General features: G+C 39.1%; 1 protein-coding gene across 4 annotated transcripts in view; it reads left to right on the plus strand.

The window, feature by feature from the left end:
* Positions 1–5,368: 5,368 nt before the first annotated feature.
* ARFIP1 (ADP ribosylation factor interacting protein 1) overlaps positions 5,369–20,172 on the plus strand; it is a 122,075-nt gene continuing 107,271 nt past the window's right edge. For 2 of the 4 annotated variants that reach the window (XM_017498764.2, XM_017498767.2), the window contains exon 1: positions 5,381–5,653. The gene's annotated coding sequence lies outside the window, so the exon portion shown is untranslated. Of the gene's footprint in view, positions 5,654–20,172 lie in introns of all 4 variants that reach the window. The other 2 variants (XM_017498765.2, XM_017498768.2) reach the window with 2 other exon arrangements.

Here is a 20,172-nt window from a genome sequence, read left to right on the forward strand (position 1 = left end):
GCTACCATTTTCCATGATAAGATACAATATATATTTAGTCCTAAAAAAATCACATTTCTAATACCAAACAGACAAATTAGACTTTTTCCCTAGAAAAGAATAAGGCATCAATACTACCTGATCAATGAGGGTGACATTCTCCAAACTCCAACAGTACAACATCTGGGATATTCTTTTGCAAGGAGTAATGGCAGCAGCTAAGATTTCTCAGAATAGTCATCCTCTCAAGCTCATTAATCATTCTCCTCTTGAAAATATTACAGCAGAGAAATGCTGTATTAACATGCTAGGGAGTATTTTCTCTATGTCAACAGTTAAGCTAATAAGAATATGCAATTGGCCAAAAAAAGACTCACCAAATTAATTTCAAATAAAGAAAACAATGGTCAATTCTACTATTAATAAGAAAAACATAAATCTTCTTTTAAAAAAAGATATCTTGTTGTTTTTGCCTTTCAGAATGGCAGTATCTAGTGTTTGCTAGGTTGAGGTAACAGGTCGTTAGGCACATCAGTTGTTACAACACACTTATGGAGGGCAAATTTGCAATATGATATACAACCTTAACACTGTGTATAACTTTTTATCTAGAAGGTCTATATCAAGGATTTTTTTTTTTTTTTTGAGATGGAGTCTCACTCTGTTGCCTAGGCTTCAGTGCAGTGGTGTGATCTCAGCTAACTGCAACCTCTGCCTCCTGGGTTCAAGCATTCTCCCGCCTCAGCCTCCCAAGTAGCTGGAACTATGGGTGTGCGCCACCACACCTGGCTAATTTATTGTATTTTTAGCAGAGATGGGGGTTTACTGTGTTAGCTAGGATGGTCTCAATCTCCTGACCTCATGATCCACCTGCCTCGGCCTCCCAAAATGTTCGGATTATAGGCATGAGCCACCGTACCCAGCCTATATGAAGGATTTTATGCCAAAAGAATAATTATAGATGTAAAAATAAACTCTTATAAATGTATTAGCTTTTTATTGCTATGCAACAAATTACCATATACTCAGTGCCTTAAAACAACACCCATTTATTATCTTACAGTTCTGTAGATCTTAAGTCCACGCAAGATGTCGGTCAGAAACTGGGCTCTTATCTGGAGGCTCTGGGGAAGAATTTCCTTCCAAGCTCACTCAGATTGTTTGCAGGATTCAGTTCCTTGCTGTTGTAGGACTACGGTCTCCAGTTTTTTTCATTGGCTGGTGGCAGGGACTACTCTCAGCTTCTAGAGGCTTTGCTCAGGTCCTTTTCTGTGGCCCTCTTCATTTCAGCAATGTAGAACATTCCTTCTGTAAACTCTCTTTCACACTTTGAATCTCCCTGACTTCCTCTACTGCCAAAGCAGGAGAAAGCTCTCTGTTCATAAAGGGCTCACTTGATTAGGTGAGGTCTACCTAAAATATTGCCCTTTTGATTAATTCAGAGTCAACTGATTAGCAACCTTAATTACATCTGCAAAAACCTCTTGAAAGTAATATAATCATAGCAGTAATATCCCATCATGTTCACAGGAGAGGGAATTATACAAGGGAAGGGTCATTGGAGTTTATCTTAGAATTCTGCCTACTACATAGGACTATTCCCTACATTGCTATATAATTACAGACAAAATTGAAAATATACAACAAAAAGGATGCATTTCAATAAATTATGAAATATCTACATACTGAAATACAATTATGCCACACAAAGAGAATATTTAATGATATGAAAAAGTTCCATGATATATTAAGTGAAAAAAGTAAAATATAAAATTATATGTCAACAAATACAACATACAGTAAAAATTACATCAGAGCAGAAGCTCATGGCTACTCCTACACAGCTCACTTCCAGCAAACCATAGGTTGTCAATAACAATTTGTTCAATAAATGAAGAAATATATATCTACATAAAGAAAAATGCATTGACTAAAATGTTGAATGCTCCCTCTAGGTAAATGAATTATAAATAGGTTCAGTTTTTTTCCTCTTTATAGTTAAAAACACTTTTACAGCTCTAATATTCTACTTTTTTTCCTCCACAACAGTCATCTTAATGTTCTGCTTTTGTACCAAGTTATTAAAAAAAATCAGGATCAGAAAACATAAAGTTGGCATTCTTTCCATTCAGAATGTCTAGGGGTAACGAGTCACTCTCCTTTTATCAGTAACTTATGCCCCTCTGCAGAGAATCAACTACTTTCTAAACTTAAGAAAGCACTCACTCATTGTCTTCTACAAATAGATAGAAACTATATCCACTTAATCCTGCTTGTACTGTTATCCTAAGTAGCAGGAGTTGCTGGTATTCTGGAACTTGCCTGGTGTGCAGCAGACAACATATTTCCATAACTCAACCATAGTTAGTCAATTTCCTGGTGCTATAAGAGAAGCAAGTAAGTCCAAAGTTGCAAAGGACTGTTTAGTATGCTTCAAACTGCCCTGTAATTTCCCTCTTCTATGCTTTATTCTCTATTCATAAGAGAATAGAGAAAGGACTAAACAGTCCTTTGCAACTAAAGTTTCATATCTATGCTTTATTAGTATCTATACCTATCTCTATTAGTTGGCTAAATTAGCACTCTTCCTTCAGGTATATAAAAGAGAGTACTCATTTGCAAGATTGAGGCCAGATCTTGGTAAACCTTTAATGCCAGGATAAAGAATTAGATTTCATTGAGTATGCCACAAATGCCATTCAGGGCTACTAGAGTTCCCCACAAGCCCAGTGAATAAACAGCACTTGATTTTTCAAAAGCCAAACAGCCAATAGCAGTGCAAGTAAGGGAGTAGATAATCTCCATGTCATAAGTATATATGGAAGGCAGCTATTCCCTTTTTCTGTCTCTCTCCAAAAATAAATGACAATTTAGAGAAAGGTAGTAATCTTCTATTCTAAACAAAGTGAGCAGGCAGGGTCCCTCAAGTTTTAGGGCAAAGGAGGGAAGGAAGGAAAGATGGGAGAGAGGGAGGAAGGGAGAAAGGAAGGAAGGGAGGGAGGGAGAGATGAAGGAAGGGAGGAAAGGAGGAAGGAAGGAAGGAAGGAAGGGAGGGAGGGAGGGACAGATGGAGGGAAGAAGGAAAGAAGGAAGGGAGGAAGGAGAAGGGAGGAAAGAAAAAAGAGGAAAGGAGGAAAGAACAAGAGTGAGGGGGGGAAAAGGAAGAGAGGGATAGAGGGAAGAGAAAACAAGTCTCTATCTAACCAGGGCTAGGCTTAAAATAATGTTTTTCAATTAGTACCAAAAGTATTTCCCAATCCAAAGAACACTGGCTGCTGCTTCCTTTGTCCCAAAGGATGTATAGAATTCCACTATTTTCCATCACCAGCTGAAGTAGCTTCCAGTGTTTTCTTGGAGCCAGACTACACTCTAATTTCCTTTGGGGCAGTGGAAATCATGGAAAGATTAATCCCATGTATATATAGCCTTGCACAGCATAATACTGTGGATGAGGATTAATCATACACAGTACCTGAATCTCACTGAAGAGTATCTAACTTGGTTAGTGTCTTCACCAAGCAGAAGTTAGCATTAGTTCCAAGTCCAACGGAATCTCCAACAAAACCTTAGCTGTCAAGGAAATTATCCAGCTAAAGACAAACTAAAGCAAGTCTTCACCTTTCCAAAACAAGAAACACCTCTAACAGTCTAACAATTAGACTAACTTTAGTGAAGCTAAGCATCCCCAAACTCAAAAGACAGTTAGCAGGAATCCTTAAGACAACAGCCAGCTCAAACAGTTCAGTACTCATTGTCCACATCATTTAAGCACTGCTGTGCCGTACCATGCACTTCTTCCAAGTCACCCTTTTGAAACCCTAGGAATAACACCTGTACTTAGCTGGAAGTTCTGTAGCCGCTCTGTTCCTACACAATTACAGCAGTAATGAATTTAGATTGGGATTCTTTTCTTATAATTGAGAAGACTAATGGTCTCCAAACCAAGATGGCTTTGTACAGAAAAATTCACAGTAAGCTATAAGAACTGAAGTTACAGTTTGAGTGGGTTGGCATATATATTTGCTCCTTTCTTTTGTTAAAGACAACCACTTAAGAGATTTATGTTTTGGAATTTCAGTACTGTTTTTGTAAGAGGTGGTATTCTGGAGAGCTCAATCAATATCGTTATTTACGTTGGAAACATTTATGGTGCCACAGGTATTTACTATTCAAAGATCTAGGGAAAACACCTGCCAGGGTTATTTCACTACATTGAAACTCCCTGGAAATCTGTAGAGGTAGAGCTCTGCCTTTAGGCATTCGTCATTAAAAATACTTTGTCAGCTACTGTGACAAGTAAAGGCAGCAGAGAAGTACTGTCTAAAGAAGGGTAAATCTCACCATGTGCACAGTTACCCTTCACATTTCTACAAGCGAAATGGTAGTAAAACTGAGCACCTGTCAAAGGAAAAGCAGTCCAGCAGTTCTAAGGGATATACTGTGAATAGACCAACTGTACTGTATGTAAATGAACGTCAGGTCTGCCTAGCGCCACGGAGGAGCCACGCTTTCCCACCACTCAGCGCTGGGGATGGGGAGAGTAGTGCAGGCTGGGACCCCATTTAGGAAACTACGAAAGGCTCTGAGAGAGGGAATTGTTCAGCAGTTTCTGTGTCAGGGCAATGATCTATTTAAGAAGTAATCGGGCAGGCAAAGAAAGCAGAGCTCGGTCATCTGGAAGAAGAAAGAGGAGCAGGAAAGAAAAGTGTCAGGGAATCTACTGTGAGACAGCAAACAAAGCAAAAAAGCGATCTCAAATCCAGAGCAAGTAAGAGCTCAGGGAACGGGGGTCTAGCCTTTCTGAAGGGAGGGAGCTCCCCAGGCAAGGGGGCAGCGGGAGGGAGTGCCTGCATTCCGTCTGCTCCCTTATCCTCTCATCCTCTCCACCACCCCCACCCTCCCCGCGGGACTGGAATAACCTTCTTCGTGCTCTCCGGTGGCTGAGAAAGTAGCTTTGGCTCTTCTGCGGTAGCGTGGCAGTGAGCTACATCCACCTCCACCCTCCCAGCACCGGCTCACGGTCTGATGGGAAGACGCCTCACTTGTGAGGCTGGAGTGTGTGAATGAAAAAGAGGGATGTGGAGGGCTTCCGGAGACTTCCGACCTCTCAAGACCAGGCCGGCGCGCCCTTCCGCAACCTCCCAGCTCTGGCCAGTGCCTCTGGACCCGCGCGCACACCCTTTTACTACTAGGTCGCTGCCAGAAAACTACCCGGGCAACCACACCGCCAGAGTCCCGGATGTGGTTGCTAGGGCAGCAGCGGGAGGGCGTGGCCCGCCTCCAGGAGAGGGGCGGAGGGAGCCTCGTGGGAGGTGCGCTGGCACCACCGAGACGTGGCTGGGCAAGGCCAGATTGAGGGAGAGAGAGGCCGTCCAGGGCCAGGGACAACGCTACTTCCGGTCTCCTCACTTCCGGCTTCGCTGCTCTTGGTGCTGGTTCTGGAGGCCGGGTTGAGAGGTCGCAGGTCCGGCTGTCCTGGGCGGTTGGTCAGTGTGAATTTGTGACAGCTGCAGTTGCTCCCCGCCCCCGAGGAGCCGAGGTGCGTGGGGGAAGGGGAAGAAGGAAAAGGTCTGGGTCGCGTTTCCGCTCACTTCTTGCCAGGGCTGAGGCGATTCCAGAGAGCGGCGGAAGGGATAAGCCTCGACTTAGACGCTACTGAGTTACCCTAAGACAGGTGAGGGCGGAGCTGGCTCGGCGGGGGAAAGATGGTTTGAGGTGGTTGGCGGGGCCAACACGTTGCCTCCGGGTTCGCCGTTCTCGACTTTCACAGGGCACGCCTCTACTTAGTCTGTGCCATATCTGCCCAAGTATTCTGCCTTTGGTTTCTGTTCCTTCAGTCCCTGTCCCTCTGACTGTGCCCCCGAAACAGTCGAGTGAAGGCGTAGGACCGCCCCTTGCAGGGCGGCACTCTCTTGGCTTAGCATACCCTAGGTGGGGAAAAAGGGTTGCAGGATCCAGAATTCAGACATTTCTTGACAAAGTGTCAGAGTGGGCCACCTTTACGCTTGGTATCCAACCTTCATTTCTCTCCTCCTCTCCCTGCATTCCCCAGTTCCTCTCTCCCTCAGTGGGAGGAAGGGAGATAGTGATAGTCCCTTTGAGAGGTTCATCTGGCAGTGGTGCAGGAAGGAGTCTTGCCTGTGAAATGTCCCAAGCCTGACTGCATCTGAGGACGTCCAAGGAATGCTGGAGATTTGGAAAGGGAGTTGTGCGGTTGTCTTCCGCTCCGTTCCTGTTTGCCAAGTTGCTACTGTTTACGTGTCTAGGAAAAGGAAAGAATTTTTAAAAAGACAGTTTTTAGACGCTAGACGTTTTTCCCTTTTACTTCATTTTATTATTACTTCCTTTGTTTTGTTCTTATCTTCCTCTTGAGCCCTTTGATTTCAGAAAGTTTATGCTTTACACTTCCTGCAGATCCTTTAGCCGCTCTTAGGATTTCTGTGCCCCGCCCCTACTCTGTTTTCTCCTAAAGTATATAATTCGTCTAACTCGGTTCTTATTGGTAAGAAAAAGCTGGAAGAGATGCAGAACTTCTCACTAACTTTTGCTTTCATACTTTCACCTGCAAGCGTGTGTTTACGTTTGCCATTTAACTTAATTGGCATAGCAGTGTGCACCAGAAATGGTTACCTTAAGTCAGTCATCTGTTAAGGCTGCGGGAATTCTCTCCCTCCCTCCCTCCCTCGTCCTTTCTCTTTCTCTCTCTCTCTTCTCTTTCTTTCCCTTCTTTCTGTTTTATTTCTTTTCTTTCTTTCATCTTTTTTGAGACAGGGTCTCACTCTGTCACCCAGGTTGGAGTGCATTGGCACGGTCTCGCCATACTGCAACCTCCGCCTCCCAGGCTCACGCGATTCTCCTGCCTCAGCCTCTCGATTAGCCGGGATTACAGGTGCGCGCCACTACCGCCTGGGTAATTTTTGTATTTTTAGTAGAGACGGGGTTTCACCATGTTGACCAGGCTTGTCTCGAACTCAGGGCCTCAAATGATCTGCCCGTCTGGGCTTCCCGAAGTGCGGGATTACAGGCGTGGGCCACTGCGCGCGGCCAAATTGGCCATTTCATTGCTGTTCTCTCACGGCGGGTTGAGACGACTATATTTTACTACTGTTTTAATTCTATTTTCTTATGTTTTTCCTGTGGTGTTTTTTTGTTTTGTTTACCGTGCTTAGCGTGACCCACGTCTTCTCCCAACCACCAAGTCTAACAGTTTATCTGAGAAAACATAAAAGAAAATGTATTTTTCTGGACTAAATTCCTGCCCCAGTTACTTTAGTTGCTATTCAAATTGATAAATTGGTTTTCCTTGGATTATGATTTGCCTTAATCCTGGATGATGAGTTGGGGTTCGTGGCCTAAGGGTCAGCAACTTCAGGGGTCTTCCTCATTCCCACCCCTGAAGTTATATGCAAAGTCTTGTTTGAGTGAATTTTTTTCTGCCTGGGGAAAATGTCCATTCTTTTTATCAAATTCTCAAAGGAAATATACAGCCTCTTGATTAAAACCACCGCTTAGGCAGTGTCTCGTTGAAGTTAGTGCAGTGTCTTTTTGATATTAGTGAAAGGTGTGTGTGTGTCTTGTTGAAGTTAATGAAAACAGGTGTGTGTGTGTGTGTGTGTTGTGTTGAAGTTAATGAAAACAGGTGAGTGTATGTCTTGTTGATGTTAGTGAAAACAGATGTGTGTTTCTTGTTGAAGTTAGTGAAAACAGGTGTGTGTGTGTCTTGTTAAAGTTAGTGAAAACGGGCGTGTGTGTGTATGTTTGTGTGTGTCTTGTTAAAGTTAGTGAAAACGGGTGTGTGTGTGTGTGTGTTTCCCAAAATGAAAATTGTTTGTTTTGGGACCAAGGAAAGTAGAATGCAGGGATTCTTCTAGCTTGATATGGAAATCTCTACTTTGAAACATTAGTGTTTCTAAATTCCTTCATAGACTTAGAGAAGGAAATGAGGCTGCTTACTTTAGTTCCTGATTTGTGGTTTGAGGTTTCTTTTTAGGGATAGTTGTTTATGATTAATGTTCTGGAGATCCAGTGGATTTACAAACTGATGTGCTTATCTTTAATACATATTAAATATCACCAACCTACTAGGCACAGTTCAGAGTAAAAAATTTAAATTCTAGTTGTACTTTGCTTTCATTTTCTTATTTTTTTTGCTTGAGGCATGTACCTTAGAATTTGATTTAGTCCCAGCTACTTGGGAGGCTAAGGCAAGATAATTGCTTGAACCCGGGAGGCAGAGGCTGCAGTGAGCTAAGATCTCACCACTTCACTCCAGCCTGGGCAACAGAGGGTGATTCCATCTTAAAAAAAAAAAAAAAAAGAGAGACTAGCTTATGTGAAATTAGTTTCCTTTTAAGGTAATAATGAATTCAGAAGATAGGTTATATCTAACGCTGTAACAATTAAATTTGTTTGCTTACCATGTGTATTAAGCTAAGTACATTATTATCTCATGTGATAACCTTATAAAGTGGCTAATATCCCCATTTCTGTAGATGAAGGAAATAAAACTGAATGATTAACAGAAGCTAAAGTAGATTGCTCAGAATTGCACCGGCAGAGCCCGGATTTGAACCTAGTTCAAATCCCTAGTAGTAGTCTGACTCCAGACTAGTATTATAGACAACTTCCACCAGGTGTCTATTATGTACTTTTTGGAATAAGTAGGCGATATCTCACCTGATTTTCTATCAGGTGTTTAGAAAAGGTTGCTTCCTTTCTTAATCTTCAGTGGATAAACTTCTGGTTGAATATTATACTGAGAAGTTTGATAAAAAGAAGTGAATTTGGAGGAGGCTGTTGATAGAGGTTTCCTATGGGGATGAATATAAGTCTGTGTGTGTGTGTGTGTGTGTGTGTGTGTGTGTATTAGAACACACACACACATTCTTGAAATTAAAGTATTATCAATTCTTGAAATAAAGATTCAAATAATAAGCAGATGGTGTGTGTGTGTGTATATGAGGAGTGGAAAATGTGAAAATGAAGATTGTAAGTAATAAACTGGGCATTATAAGATTCTGGAAATAAATTTTAGAATAATAAAATTGGGATGGAGGAAAGAATACAGAATGGAAGAAGGAAATTAAACAGGAAACTTTAATATGGCTATGGATGAAAAACCAAAGTATTTGTACAGAATGGAAAGTGAGTTGTTCCACTTAATACGGAAGTTGATGACTTAGGACCATGGCAGTCTAAAAGTCAGATATGTAGCACTAGTTCTGGATGTATGAAAATGACTGTTGGTCTGAAAATAATTTTGTTTTCCTTGATCTCTGCTAGCTTTTGGCAGTCATGGAAGCCACCGAATGGCTATTGCAGATTATCAGATATTCTTTATGAGACAAAAGTATATATGTTCTTTTTCTCTTTTCTTTATTCCTATTCTTCTCTTCCTCTATCTCTCATTCCATTCTCCCCCATTCTTTCTAAATCTTTGTCTTAGGATGGGCATAGGCAAATGATAACTTTAGTTGATACCTGAAAAATATAAAGTGTCTTTATTAAGTACATTTTTTTCCCCTTGACAAGCATACTTATTTAAGTGAATGCTGTTCTTCAGAGTAGGCAATCTGCTTTGAAATCTACTTCTAGAATGACTGCCAGTTCAGATTGAGACATACGAAAATGAAAAGTTCTTGCCTGGCTTCATCGTTTCACCTCAGTCACCAGAATCTGAATAACTTTGGGTGTTTGGAAAAAATCAGATCCTCTCCTGAAAGACAGAGATTTGCGGCTCTGAAGGTAGTTGCAGAACAGGCAGTTGCTCAAATGTTTTGTGAAAATATGGCAGTGTCTTTGCCATGTTCTCATCTAAGATAAGAATTTATATTTTATTTTTGTGTATCTGTGTTAGCATTGGGCTAGCAGCTCCTTGATGTTCAAGCTCCAGCCTCATTTGTCCCTGGGGAACAGTGACACACTGCCTTTGGAACAGGATCATAAAAGCAGCAGAGTTAGTGGTAAGCCCTAAATCATCCAGATGGGGGAGTCGGTTCGCCAACTTCAGTTTCTGCTAGCTTGAGATAGTCGTCATAGCACAAATAAAAAATGATTATAATTGTATGGCAGACTAGAGCCAGGCCCTCCCTGGTTCCTTGAAAGCTGTGGAGTGAGGGCATTGGTCACAATTTCAGCACATATGTAATCCATTCTTGGCACACTGGTTGGAAAGCTTTGCCTTAGAGAAAAGGAATATGTTATACTCTAATACCTAATGTTTGTGTAGCATGTAATAGTTTACAAAGTACTTTCACATATATCCTCATTTTGTTTTTACGCCAGCCATACCAAATAGGTAGAGCAGATAACATCACCATGTTAGAAATAAAGAAATTGATATTTAGGTAAAGTGCTTTGTCCAGGGTCACACACCTAAAAAGGGATGGATCAGGAATTTAAACCCCCAGTGGAAAGAGTCCCTGGGTTTAAGCTAGTGGTCTGTAATCTCTAAAATGGCCAGAACTTATCTGTTTTGTTTCAGTGCTATATATTGCCCAGGCTGGTCTTGAACTCCTGGGCTCAAGCGATCCTCCCGCTTTGGCCTCCCAAAGTGCTGGGATAATAGGCATGAGCCACTGCATGCAGCCTAAGTATTATAAATTCTTGAAATAAAGATTCAAGTAATCAGAAAATGGAAAGGATGTTTTTTCTACTCCCGTAATCTCTCCACCCATCACACCTCTCTCCCACTTAATTTGAGAAGTAGGTATTGGGGATTCAGATGAAATCTATAAGGAAGCTGTAAACCTGCACTGTCTAATACCAGGGGCACTAGCCACATGTGGCTATTTAAGTTAGTTGAAATTAAATACAACAAAAGATTCTCTTCCTCAATTGTACCAGCCACATTTCAGTGTCAGTGTCATATGTGGCTAGTGGCTACTTTATTGAACAGTGAAAATTTAGAACATTTCCAACATTGGCCAGCCCTGCTAAAACTTTAAAATGCGACCTGATGTGATATGATGCATAATTCCTATGTTGTTGAGCCAAGAGTTTAAAAATCTGTTACCCATGGGGCCTCGCAGTTTTTGTTTTAGCTGATGCAATATTGCCGTGTTCTCTCTAAGCTTTTTGTTTTAAACTAAATCCAGATGGTCAAAGTCTAAGTCTGATGTTTTTCTTGGATATTTGGGGATTATAGTTAGCTGCTTTTCTAGGATAAAGATGTCAGCTTCATTAAGGGCATGAGTGTTTTCTGTTTCCTTTGAGCTCTAGATCTGTATGTCTTACGGTCTTGTTGCCCTTCTCTCTTGAATATCTTAAAGGTATCTCAAATCCAGTATGTCTAAAATGAAACGGATTTCCCCTTCCCTCCCTGCAAAACTGCAGAATAGTTGTTCTTCCATTGTTCCTTTTTTCAGTGAATGGCACCATTATCTTTTCATCGTAAAATCCAGAAAACTAGAAGTGATCCTTAATTCCCGCTTCCTGATAGATCCAATTTATCAGCAAGTTTTTAAAATTTTACTTCCTTCATGTTACTTGAATTTTTCTATTTCTTCCTGTTTCCACTACTGCCACTTCAGTTTATTATCATCATCTTGCCTGAAACTTTTACAGTAGCCTCCATTCTCATCTATCCACTTCTGTTTTGGCCCTTCTCTAATTCATTACCCTTCCTGAAGGCACAGTGATTTGTTTTGGAACACACGTTGGATTATCACTCTCTTTCTTCCTTCCCCAGTCCTTTTATGATTTTCCATTGCTTCTAGAATCAAAATAAAACTGCTTAACAATGTTTAGCTCTCCTAACTCTTCTTGTACTGTGTTCTGCATAACTGTCCAGTTCAACTATGCTGGCCTTGGTTAGTTCTTTGTATATGTCTTGCTCCCTGCCATTTTTGCAAGGCTTTTGTACATGCCTTTCTCTGGACCATTATTTCTTTACTTTCATTTTATTTCACTTGTTAGTTCCTAGTCATCCTTCATACCTCAGCTGAAGTTTTGCATCCTTAGAGAATATGCTATCCTCCCACATTAAGGTAATATAGCATCATACATTTTCCACAGTTGCAATTTACATTTAATCATGTGACTATAAGATTGTCTTTCTGTTCAGTGACCTATAAACTTCAGGAAGGTAGGATCCATATCTTGTTTTCATTTTTGGCTCATTGTTGAATTCCTAGGATCTAGTTCAGTGCCTGACACCTAAATTTGACTCATTAAATTTCCCAATTGATGATATTAAGGATTTCAGTTCATTGAGTTTTATAACACAAGAATTTGAATATGAATTTTTATCAAAATAGTGTTATAGTACAGATTGAGCATTCCTAATCCAAAAACTTGAAATCCAAATGCTGCAAAATACAAAACTTTTTTGAACCGAACCTGATGCTACAAATACATAATTCCACACCTGACTTTATGTGATGAATTGAAGTCAGAGTGCAGGTGTACAACAGTTTACCCAAGAGAAAAAAGACAGGCTGGGCGTGGTGGCTCACGCCTGTAATCCAAGCACTTTGGAAGCCAAGGTGGGTGGATCACCTGAGGTCGGGAGTTCAAGACCAGCCTGACCAACATGGTGAAACCCCGTCTTAAAAAAAAAGACTTGGCTAACCCCCTTCAGTTGCCATGTAGCTTTTCGTCACACACCCAGGTGTGCCTACGCAAGCATGCCCTCAAAGGGTAATACAATGCCATGTGTCTGTGTAAGAGATGCTTGCTTATTGGTAGCATATAAATTCAGAGACAGGAATGATGGGGATGTCAAACCACCACAGATTGTTCACATGAGTGGCTGAGATAGTGACATGTTTGCTTTTGGATGGTACAGGTACACAAACTTTATTTCATGCAAAAAATTATTGAAAGTATCATAAAATTACTGTCAGGCTATGTGTATAAGGTGTATATGAAATGTAAATGAATTTAGTGTTTAGTCCCTTCCTGGAGATACCTCATTATGTTTATGCAAATATTCCAAACTCCAAAAAAATCTGAAATCCAAAACACTTACTAGCCTCAAGCATTTTGGAAAATGGATAATCAACCTGTAATTAAAATTTCAGTTAGACTATTTTTTTTTCAAGTGTAAGGAAATAAATTAGTAGGCTGGGCACAGTGGCTCACACCTGTAATCCCAGCACTTTGGGTGGCAAAGGTGGGTGGATCACTTGAGGTTGGGAGTTCAAGACCAGCCTGGCCAACATGGTGAAACCCTGCCTCTACTAAGAAATATAAATATGCAAATTAGCTGGGCGTAGTGATGTACACCTGTAATCCCAGCTACTTGGAAGGCTAAGGTGGAAGATTGCTTGAACCTGGGAGGCAAAGTTTGCAGTGAGCAGAGATCATGCCTCTGCATTCCAGCCTGGGCAACAGAGTGAGACTTTGTCTTAAAAAAAAAAAGACGTGTTATTAATAGTGACATAAAATATAGCACAGTATTCTTAGATTATTTTGTAATAGACCCTTTTATTTTTGGATGGTTTTAGTTTTTTCAGAATTGTGAAGATAGAGCTTCGCATACCCACTTTCCCCATTATAATATATTAGGCTATGTGCAGTGGCTCACACCGGTAATCCTAGCACTTTGGGAAGCCAAGGCAGGTGGATTGCTTGAGCTCAGGAGTTCAAGACCAGTCTGGGCAACATGGTGAAACCCCATCTCTACCCAAAATACGAAAAATTAGCTGGGCATGATGGTGCTTGTCTGCGGTCTCGGGAGGATCCATCTCGGGAGGCTGAGATGGATCACTTGAGCCCAGGAGGTGGAGGTTGCAGTGAGCCGAGATCATGCCATGGTACTCCATCCTGTATGTCAGAGTGAGACTCCATCTCAAAAAAACAAATACATATTACATTAGCATAGTACATTTGTCACAGTGAACCAATACTGACACATAATTATTAAAGTTCATATTTTATTCAGGTTGCCTCACTTTTCCCCTGAATTTTTCTGTTCAAGGGTCCCGTCCAGGATATCATATTGCTGTTAGTGGTCATGTATCCTCTCAGTTTTGACAGTTTCTCAGATTTTTTTGTTTTTGATGACAAGTTAATAATTTTGAAGATTACTGCCTGGTCAGGTGTTTTGTAGACTGTCCCTCAGCTGGTGCTTGTTTGATGTTTTTCTCATGATTAGACTAGGTGAGAGGGAGGAAGATCATAGAAGTGCTATTCCCATCACATCATATCAAGAATACAGAGTTTTTTATTTTTTTGAGATAGAGTCTCACTCTGTTGCCCAGGCTGGAATGCAGTAACACGATCTTGGCTCACTGCAACCTCCACTTCCTGGGTTCAAGCGATTCTCCTGTGTTAGCCTCCCAAGTAGCTGGGACTACAGGTGCACACCACCATGCCCGGCTAATTTTTGTATTTTTAGTATAGACGGGGTTTCACCATGTTGCCAGGCTGGTCTTTAACTCCCAACCTCAGGTGATCCACCCACCTCAGCTTCCCAAAGTGTTGGATACAGGTGTGAGCCACTGTACTCTGCCAAGAATACAAACTGTTAACGTAACTTAGTACCATTGATATTAACCTCGACTACCTGGGTTGAAGTAGTGTTCGCCAGCTTTGTCCACTATAAAGTTACTCTTTCCCCTCTCCTTTTGTGTATTGTACTTTTTAGAAGAAAGTCTCTCTGTGAAGCACACAATTGGGGATTGAGGAATTATGCTCTACCTCTTTAAGGGTGGAGTGTCTACATAAATTTTTGAAAAATCTTCTCTAAGGGTTTTTTTTTTTTTGTCTTCTCTCCCCATTTATTCAGTCATTTATTTATATCAGTATTGACTCATGTATATTTACTTTATACTTAGGGGTAAATCCAGTACTACTTCATTAATTTTGCTGCTCAAATTGTTTAAGCTTTGGCCATTGGGAACTCTTTCAGTTGGTTCCTGTATTCCTTTGACTTACTCTTGTCATTGTGAGATTTTTGTTCTTTTGTTTGTTTGTTTTTGAGTACATTTAAAAAACTTTCTGGTATTACAAGATGCTCTAGGCTCACCTTGTATGTTACCTACACAGGCCTAGAATCAGCCTTTTTCCAAGGAGCACTGATTCCTTTTACTGGAGAATAGTATTAGAAACCACCATCTGGGTACTGTGTGTGCTCATTGCTATTGGAATGTCATCGCTTCTAGGCCCTCCCAGTGGACAGAGTAAGGAAATATATGTGTGTACACTAACTCATGTATATATACATATCTACAAATATTTCTATATATAACTATATTTATGTTAAGCTAAATTTTTAGATTATTTACAGTGAGGTTTTTTCACTAAAAAAATTATTGTGAATATTGAAAGGGTTTATTTTATGTGGTTTTGGGAATTCAGTAACAAAATTAATCCTCCAATTATCCATTGCTAAGGGAGAAAAACAGTTCAGATAATACCAAATAACAGGTAACCTGTTTGATCTTTGAATGGAATCAATTACAACAACAAACCAATGGATGACCACCTCTCTTGGTTCTTGGTTGGCTTCACTGCTAATGTTCTGGAACTCAGCCATCTATGAAGAATGAGGCCACAGTATTCTGAAAAATTTATAGTTAATTTACAGGTAGTTTTCTTTTCAGAGAGTGATTTAGTTTTGAGAGTCTTATTTTACTTCTCATTAGTTTCTCTGTAACACAGTTTGAGTGTGGAAATTAAAGACTTCTCCAGTCAATTTTGTTACCTAAGAGTTGATTATGGTGGTAGAGATAGGCATAGTTGAGTATGTTAGGTTAACTTTTTAATTGTTTCTCATAATACATATAATTCAGAATTAACTACATTTTGTCAGGGCTTTCCACTTTTGAATTATCTAGACTGAAGTGTTTATCTTTTTTTTTAATTTTTTTATTTTTTTTATTTGAGACAGAGTCTCAATCTGTTGCCCAGGCTGGAGTGTAGTGGCGAGATCTTGGCTCACTGCAACCTCTGCCTCTGAGGCTTAAGTGATCCTCCCACCTCAGCTTCCTGAGTCACTGAGACCACAGGTGTGTGCCACCATGCCTGGCTAATTTTTGTATTTTTTTGTAGAGACCCATTTTGCCAGGTTGCCCAGGCTGATCAAGAACTCCTGGCTCAAGTGATCCACCGACCTCAGGTTCCCAAAGTGCTGGGATTACAAGCTTGAGCCACCATGCCTGGCCTGGTGTGTTTATCTTAATAAGCAACCTGAACTTAATTTATCAATATCTAAAAGAGCTTGTAGGTATTTAGCAAAATGGCTTTTACAGATACCAGATAGTTTTAATCTAAAGACAGAAGAATAATGTAAATGATTCTGTATTATCTTTTTAGTTATTCTGCTTATGAAAATAAATGTAATATACTTTGAACATATTGTGTAGTAAGCCATTTTCAGTTCTTTCGCATTGGACAGTAAGGAAAATGATTCTTTTTTTCTTGTTAGAACTGCCATCATAGAAAACAAAATCATTTTAAATTATTTTGACTAAAACAAAAGCTTCTATATTTTGGATATTTTCAACTCTGAACATACAGTTTTAAAATGGAGTCATGTAACTCAGTTTTTTTTATTGTTAACAAGTCAGTTCAACTTGAAAATTAATATTCAATTATGAAATCAAACAAGTCTTTTCCAGGTTTCAAGCAATGTCATCTTGGTATAAGCTCTGTTTTCTGAATATAAACCTATTTTCATTGTAGTTTCTAAAAATCCAGTAGGTTTCTGGATATTATAAAGATGTGAATATGGATATAACTGTGCAGATTTCATAGTATTTTATTTTGAGGTGAGAATTTTGTTACAGCTTATAAAAGATATTTTCCTCTTCAGACCTCGGGGCTATTTTGAGACTTACAAATAAATATGACCACCAGCTGCTTCAATTCTTGCTATTCAAAAGTTTAATAATCTTTAAGTTAAATATAATGTGATATTATTCAGCAGAAAGAATATTTCTTTTTTTTTCTTTTTAACCTTGAACAAATTCTGTATCTGATGTTTGAAAAGAATTTTTAAAAGTTGTGATAATATAAAAATATGTGGAAATTGTGACTAAAGAATTAAAAATAACTTGCAAATTAACCATATTCTTATGGTAAAGAAAAAAACTGATTGTACCATTCTCTTCCTGTTTATCCATAAATGAGAAAAATTGGCATATTCCAATAGATTTCATCAAAAGTGAAAGAAATAGAGCCACTTTTAAAAAAATCTTCAGAACGATAACTAATCTCTGGAGTATCAATAATATAATCTAAAGAAACTAAGCAAAATCACGTCAAAGCAAGCCCAAGTTTTGCTACTTTTTGCTTTCAGTGTTTTCTTTTTACCTCTTTTTATTGTCTTTGACTCACCAGTTAGAAGTTCTTGATGTTATATATCATTATTTATAGTACTTTTCAAACTTTTTTTTTTTTTTTACTAAAGTACATTTAGAGAGAGTAATAACTCTTAAGACATTACTTCAAAGGCCGGGCGCGGTGGCTCAAGCCTGTAATCCCAGCACTTTGGGAGGCCGAGGCGGGTGGATCACGAGGTCAAGAGATCGAGACCATCCTGGTCAACACGGTGAAACCCCGTCTCTGCTAAAACTACAAAAAATTAGCTGGGCATGGTGGCGCGTGCCTGTAATCCCAGCTACTCAGGAGGCTGAGGCAGGAGAATTGCCTGAACCCAGGAGGCGGAGGTTGCGGTGAGCCGAGATCGCGCTATTGCACTCCGGCCTGGGTAACAAGAGCGAAACTCCGTCTCAAAAAAAAAAAAAAAAAAAGACATTACTTCAAAGACTCTTATAAAAAATCAGTAAATTTCTTTGAAGACTTATGTGTGTTGTTTTATTCAAGTGAATTTTGCTTTAGATTCCATTATATTTTAGTGAGAAAGAACGTAAATTTATATTCCAGTACGATGTGCCATGTTTATCTTGTCTGCCGTGTTTATATCTGCCTTCCAGTGTCTTGGGCATACCACTTAAGACCACCTGTAATATGAGTACCTGAATTTGAGAAATCCGCATCATGATTTTTGTTCAACAACACTCCTGTGATAGGTCCTTTAGTATTAGACTTCTGAATCTTTAAACTCAGTGTTGTCATGGAGACTCAAGGAGTTTTAGGAATTATGGCAAATCTAATACCTCGTGCCCTCTCTTTCTTGGGTCTTAAGAAGACCGTAAATGCGTTTAGGAGTGGTAGAGTATAAAATTCTCCCTCACTAAAATCTGGGAAAAGATCTTATAAGGTTTCCCTCTGTATAGTTTTGGTCTATTCAGTATGTGTATATAAAAGTGTGACTTTTATAGCAAAATAAAAGCAGCCACAAAGAGTTGGATTTTAAACTTCAGGTGATATTATTTATTAATTTTTACAAATTCTAATTAGTAATTCACTTTGTAGGTCTTTGGTTAGCAAATACCTCTGGCTGATTACTCATTAGATGACTCATTAGTTAGCAAATACCTGTGGCTGATTTATAGATTGAACTCCCAGAGATGACTTAGGACATTTTGGCCTCCAGTATAACTGGCCTGTGAGGGATGAACATTACTAGTGGTTTCGTAGTGGTAATTTATCATTCTGTTTTAAAGGCAGCTTTCAAAGATAACTGAATTCATGTAAAAATTAGAAAATGTATAACTGAATTCATGTAAAAATTAGAAAATGTATAACCGAATTCATGTAAAAATTAGAACATGTATAACCTAAACAGCACAAATTATAGGTCATTAACTTCTTAAATCTTGCTACTCCCATGTATTTTTGTTATCAAAGTTATAAACAGAAAGACTTTTAAGAAATAAATATGAAGTGGATCAGAGCATTTAAAGAATATAAATAAGCTTTAGTACCTGTCTATGTAATTCTCAGAATTTTTATTTGATATTTCTCCATCTACCTTGGGTTATTTGGTCTCTTCCAGAATTGAATGATAATGATATACAGTAGTCTTCCCATAGTCTTGGGGGAGATAGTCGAAGACCCACATACCTGAAACTGTGGATAGTCCCAAACAATTTATATACTAAGGTTTTTCCTATATATACATACCTATGATAAAGTTTAATTTGTAAATTAGGTACAATAAGATATTAACAGTAATAATAAAATAGAACAATTATAACAACATATTTTCCTAGTCTGTTTGGGTTGCTAAAAAGGAATACCTGGGGCTGAGTAATTTATAAAGAAGAGAGGTTTATTTTCAGACCGTGATTGACAGTGGATATCAAACTGTGGAAAGCTAAAATGTGGATAAGTGGGGGAACTACTGTATTTTCCTCATTGATGCTACTGTTTTATACAGGGCATCAAATGATAACTTCTACTTCACAACATATTAAAAGAACAAAAATGAACTGCCTTAACCTTCTTCTATTTTCCATTTCACTCTTCCCTGTCTCTACAGTGAGGCCTTTATTTTGGCCTCACTGGAAGAGATTTCCTCTTTTTATTTAAAGGGTAATTCCTCTAGCTTTGTTCAGAATTTCTTAATTTTTAAAAAAAAATCTTAATCTAATTTTAGACTTGCAGAACAGCTGCAAAAATAGTACAGAGTTCCCTTACATTCATCACCCCATTTCTCCTAATGCTAACATCTTACATAACCATAATATCATTATCATGAGTAAGAAATTAACATTGGTATAATATTATTAAACTATAGCTTTTATTAGAATGAAACCAAATTTTTAACTACTGTCCTTTTTCAGTCCCAGGATCCTTTATAGGAACCCACATTGAATTTAGCGATTTCTCCATAGTCTCTTATAGTTTTTAAGTTTCTGACACTTTCCTTATCTTTTATGACTATGACACTTTTGAAGAGTACCAATCAGTTATTTTTAGAATAGCTCTCAGTTTGGGTTTGTCTGATGTTTTCTCATGATTGGACTGAGCCCATGCATTTTCGGCAAGAATACCACAAAAATGATGTTGTTTCTTTCTTAGTGTATTGTGTTGAGGGGTTTATGATGTATGTCTTACTGCTTATGATTACTTGATCACTTGGTTGAGTGTACTGTTTTTATACTGTGAAGTTATTATCTTTCCCTTTTTAGTTGATAAGTATCTTGTTGGAGCTACTGGAGACTCTGTAAATCCAGTTTCTTCTCAAACTGTTGCTCTCTGATTTTAGCATCTATCAAGTAGATCTTCTGCAGTATTTGTGATATTTGCCTGATGTTGATTGTTTACCACTTTGCTTCCTATGTGAATTTACTTACTGTGTTCTATTGTGAAAAAGAGTTGTCTCTTTTCCTCCATTTA

Source organism: Cebus imitator, unplaced genomic scaffold, assembly GCF_001604975.1.
Source record: "Cebus imitator isolate Cc_AM_T3 unplaced genomic scaffold, Cebus_imitator-1.0 Scaffold251, whole genome shotgun sequence".
NCBI classification, from domain to species: domain Eukaryota; kingdom Metazoa; phylum Chordata; class Mammalia; order Primates; family Cebidae; genus Cebus; species Cebus imitator.